This window comes from Excalfactoria chinensis, chromosome 4 (assembly GCF_039878825.1).
Source record: "Excalfactoria chinensis isolate bCotChi1 chromosome 4, bCotChi1.hap2, whole genome shotgun sequence".
Lineage (NCBI taxonomy): Eukaryota > Metazoa > Chordata > Aves > Galliformes > Phasianidae > Excalfactoria > Excalfactoria chinensis.
Genome location: NC_092828.1, coordinates 20,886,310 through 20,896,578, shown reverse-complemented (window position 1 = coordinate 20,896,578; position 10,269 = coordinate 20,886,310).

Genomic DNA, 10,269 nt, shown 5'->3' with positions numbered 1-10,269 from the left:
CTTCTCAGAACTTACAAAGATGGAAAGTTGATATTGTTACTCTTCTAAAATGAGGCTTCCAAGAGACAGAGAAAGATAACATGGCTTGGAAAGGCAGAGAGGTGGTGGATGTCCCATTGATGGAGACATTCAAGGTCAGGGTGGATGGGGCTCTGAGCAACCTGTTTGAGCTGTCCCTCTTCATTGCAGGAGAGCTGGACTAGATGAGTAAAAGTCCCTTCCAACCCAAATGATTCATGATTCTGTAAAGGTGAGAGATCTCTCAGATCACTTGAGTTCATATGTTTGCCACTTGGATGTCATGAGCTTTCATAGACTCCCATAAACTCAGTTTTTCTGTAGGGCCCCTTTTTCCTTTCTGCAGGGGCTCCTCCCTGCCACTTCAGCATTAGGTTTTCTGCTGAGTTCACAGAAGTTCATATTCTAGAAACAAAATGTTATGGTCCCTTCTCATGCAAATTTAATGTCTGTGTTCCTGGAGGTGGAGTAACTATTCAGATCAATCTGTAAAAGGGGTACCCTTTTCACAGAATCACAGAATCACAGAATCACAGAATCACAGAATGACCCGGGTTGGAAGGGACCTCAAGGATCATGAAGTTCCAACACCCTTGCCTGGCAGGGCCACCAAACATCCATGTTTACTAGATCAGGTTGCCCAGAGCCTCATCCAACCTGGCCTTGAACACCTCCAAGGATGGGGCATCCACAGCCTCCCTGGGCAGCCTGTTCCAGGACTTGCTTTTATTATCTAACATATTCTCTATTGTAGAATACAAAGGAGGAATGGACAGCTTTGTAGACGCTCTAATGAGATCTCTGAGATAATGTATGAGATTCAGGATACTTTTGATTGAAGTAATGTCTTTGTTTAATATCTGATCCTGTCATTGAAATAAAAAGATTGGGTGTCTTGAGAAACACCAAATAAACTTGTTTCAGTGCTGTGCTGTACCAAAACAGTCTTGTTTTCATGGTCATAACACAGTCTTCCTTCAGAAGGACTGCTGGCAGCAAGGTGGAATGAATGCAGTATGTGGGATAAATGCTTAGTACATGATATTTTAACGTTATGTGACGCTGGATGGAAAGATTATTTAAGAGTGTGGCTGGAGAAGGACTCACTTGTGATTGGAGAGACAAGAATTAGATCTTGTCTTCCACCGAAACTGGATTTTGAATAGCATTTCTCACAGGAATAGTCTCAAAGTTCAAGAAAATCACTTCCTGCTTTAGTCTTGCTTCACTTCATTCAAAAAGTCAGATGCAGCTCATTATTACTTATGTTTGTGGGTGGCTCAGAAGCTAACAACAGCACAGTTAAAGCTTGCAGGAAATCTTGCTGGATGGAAGTACTTCGGGTTTCTTTGGATCTGGAAGGAGGCTACAGTTTACTTCTCTCATGAGTGCTAGGGTCATCTTTATTAAGTCTGTAGTGCTTTGGTCTTTGGTTGCAAAGGCTAGTTTGCTCAACAGGGAAGAACTGGCTGCATTAAAAGTGCTGCACACGAACACCTAAGTACTGAGATTGAAAAATAATATAATAATCATTACATTCAAAGAATTGACAAAGCCATTTAGAGATGTCACCAACTTGATAAAATCTAATTGGTTTGTTTGTCTGACAAGAAGGGTAGGGGGGAGTATCAGAAGTCTCTTGATCAAAATATCACCTTTCTATCACATTCTCAGTTGTTTCCTTGAAGCACATGGATTGCACATCACAAATACAGGAACTTGGAGTCAAGCCTCTAGTGAGGAAGGGTTCTAACCCAAGATAGAAGTCTGCCAGAGCTCCACTGGTGATAGTGCTCACAGCAGCCCTTCTCTTCTTCAGATCTGACTTTAGTCCTATTGATAAATGTTACCGCAGTGCCAGCCCTGGATCAATGAGGCAAGGTGGTGACTTGAGAGCCATGAGGTTGTGTTCCTAAAGCTAACGCGTGTCCATTCCCCTGCACGCACATAAGCTTTTAAATCACTTGTGTGTTACACTTGTAAATCTTGGCAGCCCAGGCTGTTGGGTGAGTTCTCACTTTGGTCAAGGCACCTTCTCTGGAACTGCACACTTTGTAGAGGAACACATTTGAAAATATCCCAGCTGCCGAGGTGTGTTTCAAGCAAACCACTTTTCTTTGAGTGATGCTTTTTCTGGATTCCGGGTAGCTGAATCTGCCTGTAGAAAATGATAACCACAACACAGAGGGTTTATCTGTTTTTCTGTAATGACATTAGCTACACAGCAAGTGCAACAGAAGCTTGTAAGGAGCAGGAAATAAGTAGTCTTCATTTTGTTTGCTAAGGTTTCAGAAAGAAAGAAATCTCATTTTTAACAAACAACAACATTGCATTCTGTGTCCATCATTTTTAAGGCATGAAATATGAGAGGACTTCCTGTAGTGTCCTGTATCTTAGTACCCTTGAAAGTTCTGAAATGGTTTGTTAAGATTTATTTTTTAATCCATCTATTTTACTGCTTTTAAATCTTCCTGGGAAAGACATGATTTAAAATGCTGTGGAGAAAGGAGATCTCACTGTTAGCTATGTTAAACTTTGTCCCCAACATCCTCTATTCCTCATGACAATGTACTAAATCAAAGTAAGTAAAATATGGGTGATTTCTATCTGAATGCTTAACAAAATGAGCTCTGGCAGCGTGGTGGTAACCAATAGACAGAAAGTAATGGGGACTGTGTGTACCTCTATGCACACACATACCAACAGGCACACAAGAACATATTCAGCTAATAGAACTCTCAACAGCTTCTGCATCCATGTACATTTGACAAAGGAGAATCATTTCAGTCGAGGTAACTTGAATATCTCTGTGCATTTTCAAGAAAACTGCGACTATTACATTTGATTGCTGAAGTTAAGAATCCTTCTTCTATTTCTGCCATCTTTCATTAAACCACCATATTAGCAACTGTCCTGGAAAAAAGGAATGAGTGAAGTCTTCTGGGTGCTGTAAGACCCATGTTCATGTGTGACAGTTGTAGATATATTTCTTAAGTGCTGTCAAATGGTGAAATAAGAATTGGTGTAGAGTTCAAGGCTGCTGCTTATTTGGTTGGAAATCACGAACGTTTTATTCAAGGCAAACATTTGCATTAGGAGGCACTACTTTTCAAGGGACAGGATGCTAGATTAAAGCCCCAGAGACCCAACTCTTCCTTCTGGTGACTCCTCATTACTAATTGCACTGTGACAATAAATGTTTGTTCCCAGCTAAAACAAAGAGATTGTGTTGTGTTTTTAAGTTACAAAGCACTACTTGCATCAACTTGTAGTCTTAATGAACCCTGCTGGCATCAACTATTATTTTTAGCAGTTCTGAAATGCTAAGTGAGATATTTATCTGTCTCTTGGTTTTTGTTTTGTTTTTTGTTGTTGTTTTTTTTAATCTAAAGTGTCAGCAATGAATATTCTTTTCTGTGATAAATGAAAAGACAGGAACAAGAAGGTGCACTGATAACAAGCAATCCAGGAGAGCAGATCAGAAGAAAGACTGAATTGATATATTAAAGCTAGGCTTCCTTTACTTAAAACATTCAGCATGACAAGCCATAAGGAAACTAATATTTCTGAATGCACCTGATTCAATGACAGGTCCCTAAAACAGTGAAGGGAAAAGAATTATTGCAGTAAGAAATAAAAGTGAACAAATAAGAGTCAATGCACTGTGCTCGTTAAAACAGCCCTATATGTGGTGAACAGCCTATCTAAAGGTATTAGAACATTCAGCCAGGTGGTTTTGCTGATGGTTAGCCCTGCAATCACTGCTGTGCAGGGAAGGCTGTAGCTGCACTTGTCCTTTGAGGCTGCAGCAAGCACGTTCCATGAAATGACTTTTCTCCAGCTGTGTTTGTGTCCATCTCTTGGTGTGGTCTGTCCTTCCCAAAGCAGTCTGCTGCAGAGCTCGCTCCCATGCCACAGACACACTTCAACCTTACCCTGATCAGATCAGAGTAATAATCACATGTGTACGGCTTGAAAAGTATTGTGAGCCCTCTCCTAGAGCACTTTTGTCCTCTGCCTTTTTAAAGGGAAGCAGTGTTGTATTCTCTGACTCAAAAGGATTTCACAGCTGACTAAGGATGGAACAGTGTTCTGCCTTATTTGGGGAAATTAGAGGCAGATACTGAACTGACAGTTCTTGTTTGAAGTGCTGTCATTTTATGAGGGAAGGAGAAGAAAAAGAAAAGGAAGGAAGGAGGAAGGGAGGGAGAGGAAGAAGGAAGGAAGAAGGAGGGACATGGAGAAGGAAAGAAGAAAGGAGTGAGGGAGGGAGAGAAGGAAGAGAGGAAAGCAGTGAGAGGATGAAGAGAAAGCAAAGGGAAAGAAAGGAGAAAAAGGAAAGAAAGAAAGAACAGGAAAAATAGGAAGAAAAGGGAGGGAAGAAGGGAGAAAGAAAAGTCTGTGTCTTTCAGCCAACTGTTGCGGACATCTATTATTATATTTTTAACAGTATCCATTGCCATGCTCTGGGCTGTCTTTAGATCAAGTTCACACAATTTGGTCACTGTAACCCTAAGCACTTTATTTACTGCATCAGTCTCTTTGACAGTCGATGCCCCAAGGACAAGACAAAATAATCTTACTGTCCTGCCTCCCATTAATTCTCTTAGTAAAAGTGGTTGATGTGTCAAAGGCTGCATAATAGCTAATGAAAGTTCCACATCAGCAATTGCCAACAATTTAAATGTGCTTCCTTTTGCCATCAGCACTTTCATCTCGCTTTACAGAGAGCTTTCAGATCCTTGAATATGTAAGTGCTTCGCATCTCTATATTTCTTTCTGAGTGACAGGATAGCTGTGTAGTTAAGCAAGACAAGTTGGTCTCCCAGTGAATGTATAATTTAAGGCACAATCTTATCTTCAGGTGAAAGGAATTATGAAATTGAAACATAAGGTAGATGGCAGGTAACTGACAGGAGGATGCACAGGGGAGGAACGTGCATGGCTAAAAAGATGAGAACCACTTTTACAGAAATAAGTTGATGTACACTCTTCCTCTCTCGCTGTCCAAAAGCATGTGGACACGTCACCTCCCATGCAGCACAAGAGATCAGAAAGTAACTACGCATGTGACAATTTAATTCCTACCCAGCTACATTCAGATTGGCATCACTGCTGTCATTTCCTAAGGATATCTTCTTTCCCTAGCAATGTAGAAATTCAGTTGTACAGAATCCAGTCTAATATAATACTAATGTCTAATTCAGTTCTGCTCTATCTAGGACAATACCTGGGTTTGGGCCCAGGTCCCTTCTGCCCTCCCACAGAGGTATTCAGATATCTTCATTACAGAATTCAGTAGCATAAACAGAAAGGATGACTAAAAACAGTTTTGCTTTTCAGGGCCCTGGGCAGCCTGATGTAGTGGGTGTCAGCCCTGCGCATTGCAGGGGTTTGGAACTGGATAGCTTTTAATGTCCTGACCAGTCCAATCCATTCTACGATTCTATGATTTTCCTTACGTGATCATGACTTCACGTAAATGTTTTCTGATTTAAAAGAAGCCCTTGTGGTACGTCTTCATGCAGAACACCCACACAAACAACAGAAGATACTAATTATGCAGGGGAAACTGTGAAACTCTTCAAAACATTCTAGCAAAGAAAACACAGAGCAAGTGTGCTTGGAAGTGAGATTGAGATTAGTTAGGATCTTCTTGTAATTGTAAAGAACTGTAGGTCCGATTTCGTATAGATGGGATAGCCCTACTTATCCTTCTGATGCTTTTTTTGGTTGTTTAAAAGCATCATTTGAGTGCTCAGAAGTAATGAATGTCCTGTGATTACAGCCGTGATACAATTGGATGTGATGACGCTGAGAAGACGCGTTCATGAATTCCTATAGACAACAATGAAACTTGTTACCTATCCTGTATCCAGTTTTAAATTCATTTGAGGTCTACATGAAGTTACTTGATTTGATTTTTTTAGTCTATTTTTTAAGTATCACAAAAGGTATTTCTCCTTCTGTTTCTGCTCTTGTAATAGATTCAAATCTCAATTACTCATTTAAATTAAGACTCCTCTTAGGAGAAAGCTCACAGAATCAGAGTGCTGAGCACATTCCATGGTACTTGGCATGGTTACTGGTCTCAGCTTAAAGTGCACACTTGGATGTGTTTCTCTCCAAAACAGACATTTGGAAGTTTTTGAAGGGAAGCAGTCCTGCACGCTTGCGGAACCGGACTGTAACAGGCACTGCACAGACTGTTTGAAACCTCTGTTCCATTAGCTGGCATCAATTTTTGATGCATTCTATCCTGCCCACACATTTGCTAGATTGCTTCAGCAGCTGCTGCCTCCAGTATGATTTCACAGCCAAAGAAACACTTCTTATCCTAGTTCTCACAGCGTAAAGGAAAAGAGACACAGATGTTGTTATTCAGCCCTCAGCTACATGAACTACCAGAATGGGTGACAAGCTGCATTTGCTTTTTCACTCAGTTGAGAATAAGTACTAAAGAAATGCTGCACTTTTTTCCCAAGCACATTGTAGCTCCCTGAAAACTAAAGCTGAGCTTGATTTGGATCTGGGCATTTTCACATCTCATCTCTGCATCACGTGCAACTTCAGGAGCTGCAGTCCAGCTTTCAAAAGACTCACTGATGATTACTGAAGAGTGATTTTCATTTGGGAATGTGGAAAAAGCTGTTCTTATTTCTTTATTTCCAAGTTTGTCATGCTACAAGCAAGTATACTATGTGAAATGAAATTGGGCACAGGTCTGCAAGTTTTGATTAGGATAATTTAACTTCTGGCTGAGCTGCACTCAATAAGAGTGAGTTAATTAACTTCTGAACACACTGCAGCAGGTGGATCAGCTCACAAAGAAACGTCCAGGAGTTGACACTGAGTAAGAGACTGTGGGATGGAGGCAGGTATTACACAGAACACTTCACATCTTGCTGCCAGGAGGGGAGTTGAAATAACTGAGCAAGCTCCACTCTCAAGGAGATCAATCACCACCTACATTTAAAAGAGAGTTTCACTATGAACTCTACAGAGACAGCAGAAGCCCAGTTTGAAATACTCTACATCTTACTGGCTCACTGAGCTGGGTGTGTGTGGCCATTGCTCTTCCATGCAACTTGTCTCTGCCCACTGGGTGCTTTATAAAGCCCCATACTGCAAAGGTTCCCTGAAAATGAGGGACTGTGATTCTTTCTGGGGTTCTGCTACCCATGGACCAGGTACCTAAACCATCATTCTATTGACAGGTGTCTTTTCTAGCTCTTTACCTCCAATCTCAGGTATAACCTCTACATAGATAACTGCTTAGTTTGCTTTTTTCTTTTTCTTCCCCCTTTTTCCTTTCTTTGCCTTTTGTAATAGAGGAAAATTAATTACTGTAAACATGAAAGAAATGGAGCATTGTGAAGGGCACTGCACTGGCATTTAAGAAAATGCTGCTTTTTAATCTCCTCTTATTTCTGATATTAATGCTTTCTTTCGTTCCAGGTGGTACCATATGAAATACAATTTCTATTGCGTGAAAGAGAGAAGCAATACACCACAGAAGACAGCAGCTCCATTTCCAGTTTGGGAACTCTGTTATCCATCTTTTTGGGAGAATGACAGCTGTGCAGTTTAGTTGAGAAGCTTCATTTCATGTAACAGAACTACTTGGTATTAAGAAAATATGAATGATGGATGAACATGCTTTGCTTTAGAATCAACTTCAGCGGTAAATTATGGATTCCCATCTATTTTCTGTTCATTCAAGATTTATCCTTAATCACAAGGTTCTGAGATAATCCAGGCAATCATTTATTTTTCTAACTGGGAGGAAATTTATATTCTCCATAGAATAAAATACTGGTAAAAGACAGAAATCAACCTGTGTTTCCATGAGATCAACAGAGTTTTCAGCTTTTTAAATACTCGAAGTGGCTGAGATGCGTAAGAAAGGTAATTTCTGGCTGTTGAGGAAGATGGCCTATGGAATACAGGAGAGATCTGCAGTGCGTTTTAATCTGCGGCAAACTAGGAAGACATTCATAAATTCTGCAGCATCTCAAGGGATAAAGAAGAAAAGCGTGGAAAATTTGTACATTTGGCTGAAATCCACTAAATCACGATTATTGTTTTATTTTATAAGCCACTAAGATGCCAAATGTGGGTTTTGTACTTTTTGAAAAACTGCATTTCTATGTTTCGGACTAGCTGAGGTCATTAGTATTCAAACTCATTATCTCCTGGAACTATCCCTTGCTTTCCATTTATTACTGCTCCTCTGAGCATAATGGAGCTGCTTGGGCTGAGCAGGGTCCCAAACTCATTTGGCTCTAACGCGTTATTTGTGCGTATAATCTAACCATAAATTACCAGGCAGAGACAGAAATTGCAGAGCTATGGCTTCAGACTCCCTCGTGCTAAATCCATCAGGATGAACAGATTGTAAACTGCCCATTGCAAATATGATATGCAGCAATTTAGCGTCACGTTAATACTTCATAAGCTCCAGCCCTTACATTTATATAGCTTTTCCCTCCCGAAGCTTTCTGAAATTGCTTCTCCAGCCATTACACTGCATGATGCAGTTCAGATTTAATAGGAATAGTTGCGAACATTGGCCTCAGAATAATCTTCATAATTTGAGCCCATATGTTTTTGGTTGTTTTTTTTTAAGTTTAGTTGTACAGAACTGTAGCATTTGTTTCTATTGTTTGTTACCATTTGTTAAAAAGAAAGTCAAAGAAAAATACTGATTTCTTGATATAGGGACTTTTGATGCTTCATTGCTTATCTGTGGTAATAACTTAAAGCTTTTCAGAAATGGATTTTTTTAATGCAGTCTATAAAAATAAACCTTTTTTTTTGCCCTCCCTTTTCTGTGGAACTGCTACTTATAGATGGAAGGGAAACACCTATCAAAAGTCACTGTAGAATTGCTAAGGCCATTTGAGTCAGCTTTTAAATGCTTCGGATGATGGCACTATCTATCACTCTTCCCCTTCAGTAATCCTGGGATTTTGGTGGTAGAGATAGCCCTGCTCCTTGTGACCCCAATTTAATTTCCTTTCTCCTGTAATTTATTTCTCCTCTCTTTCTCTTTTCTCCCCCTTTGCCTGTAGCCTCCCCCTTTTTTTCTCTCCTTGGAGGGAGAAATTGTGACTTTATTACCCACAGTTATTCTAAGTGTTTGACTGCCTTGAAAGTTTGCATCTCCAGTGTTACCACTGTGAGACACCAAGAACAAGGAAAACCTTTTAATCTCTCTCTTGAGTAGAGCTTACCTTGTTTTGCAGGTAGAATCCAAACTGTAGGAAAGCAGAGACTCTTCTCTCAGTCTCTCACATGACACATACCCCAGCCCCAAGCAGGTTGAGCTCACCCAAGCTTACTGATGCTTCACTTCCAAACCAAACTAGATACAGTCATGTAGGTGTGGTCTGATGAGTGCCAAGGTGGATGATCAGCACACCTGAGCTACTGGCTGTGCTCCTTCTAATACAGCTGAGGAGGCTGTTGGCCATGACAACTTGCTCTTCCCTTGATTTCCTCTCTTGGATGGGAAGGTCATGCTGTTAAAGTCTTCTTTTTATGAGGGTCTTTCTGCTCATTATTCTTTTTTACTTATGCATTTGAAAAGGAAAAGCTTGTCTAGGTTTTGAGAGTGTTGTGGGAATGAACATTTTTGCCATGGAGGCCATCTGTGTACGACATAGAAACAACCAGGAAAAGCTCTGTAACCAAACTCATTCCTGAGCCATGGGCAATCTGGTCCCTGCTGTTGATGGAGCTGGCACAGGCACGGGCCAGGCTGCTGGGCAGGGGTAAGGTATCCCCCTGAAGGAATCACTCCTCTGACTGTTTTCTGAGAAATCTGTTCAGTTCCACTGAAGGAGGGGACTAAAAAGCAACTGATTTATTTAGTGACTTCTTTCCTTAGTCCTCTTAACCCCCTGTCTTCATCTTGGGTTTTTGGACACTGAACATGTGAAGAGAAGAGGGATGTCCTGGTGCAGCCTCTCAGGCACAAGGTGAGGGATAGGAGGAAGAACCTCAGAAGCTGGTGGGGGAAGGAGGTGAGGAGGGGGGGTGGAGCTGGATGAACAAAAATGACAGAAAGGCAGAGCTGATGGCACACGGGAATGTGTGAAATAGTCACAGGGTGAGAGGGAGAATTGATGGTGGGACTGCAGGAAAGATGCTCTGTCACCTTAAAAATAAGCATACTATAGGCTGCTGATACAGTGAGATAAGCCAGGGCAGTAAGAATAGCAGTTTTACAAGTCTAGTAAATGGTTT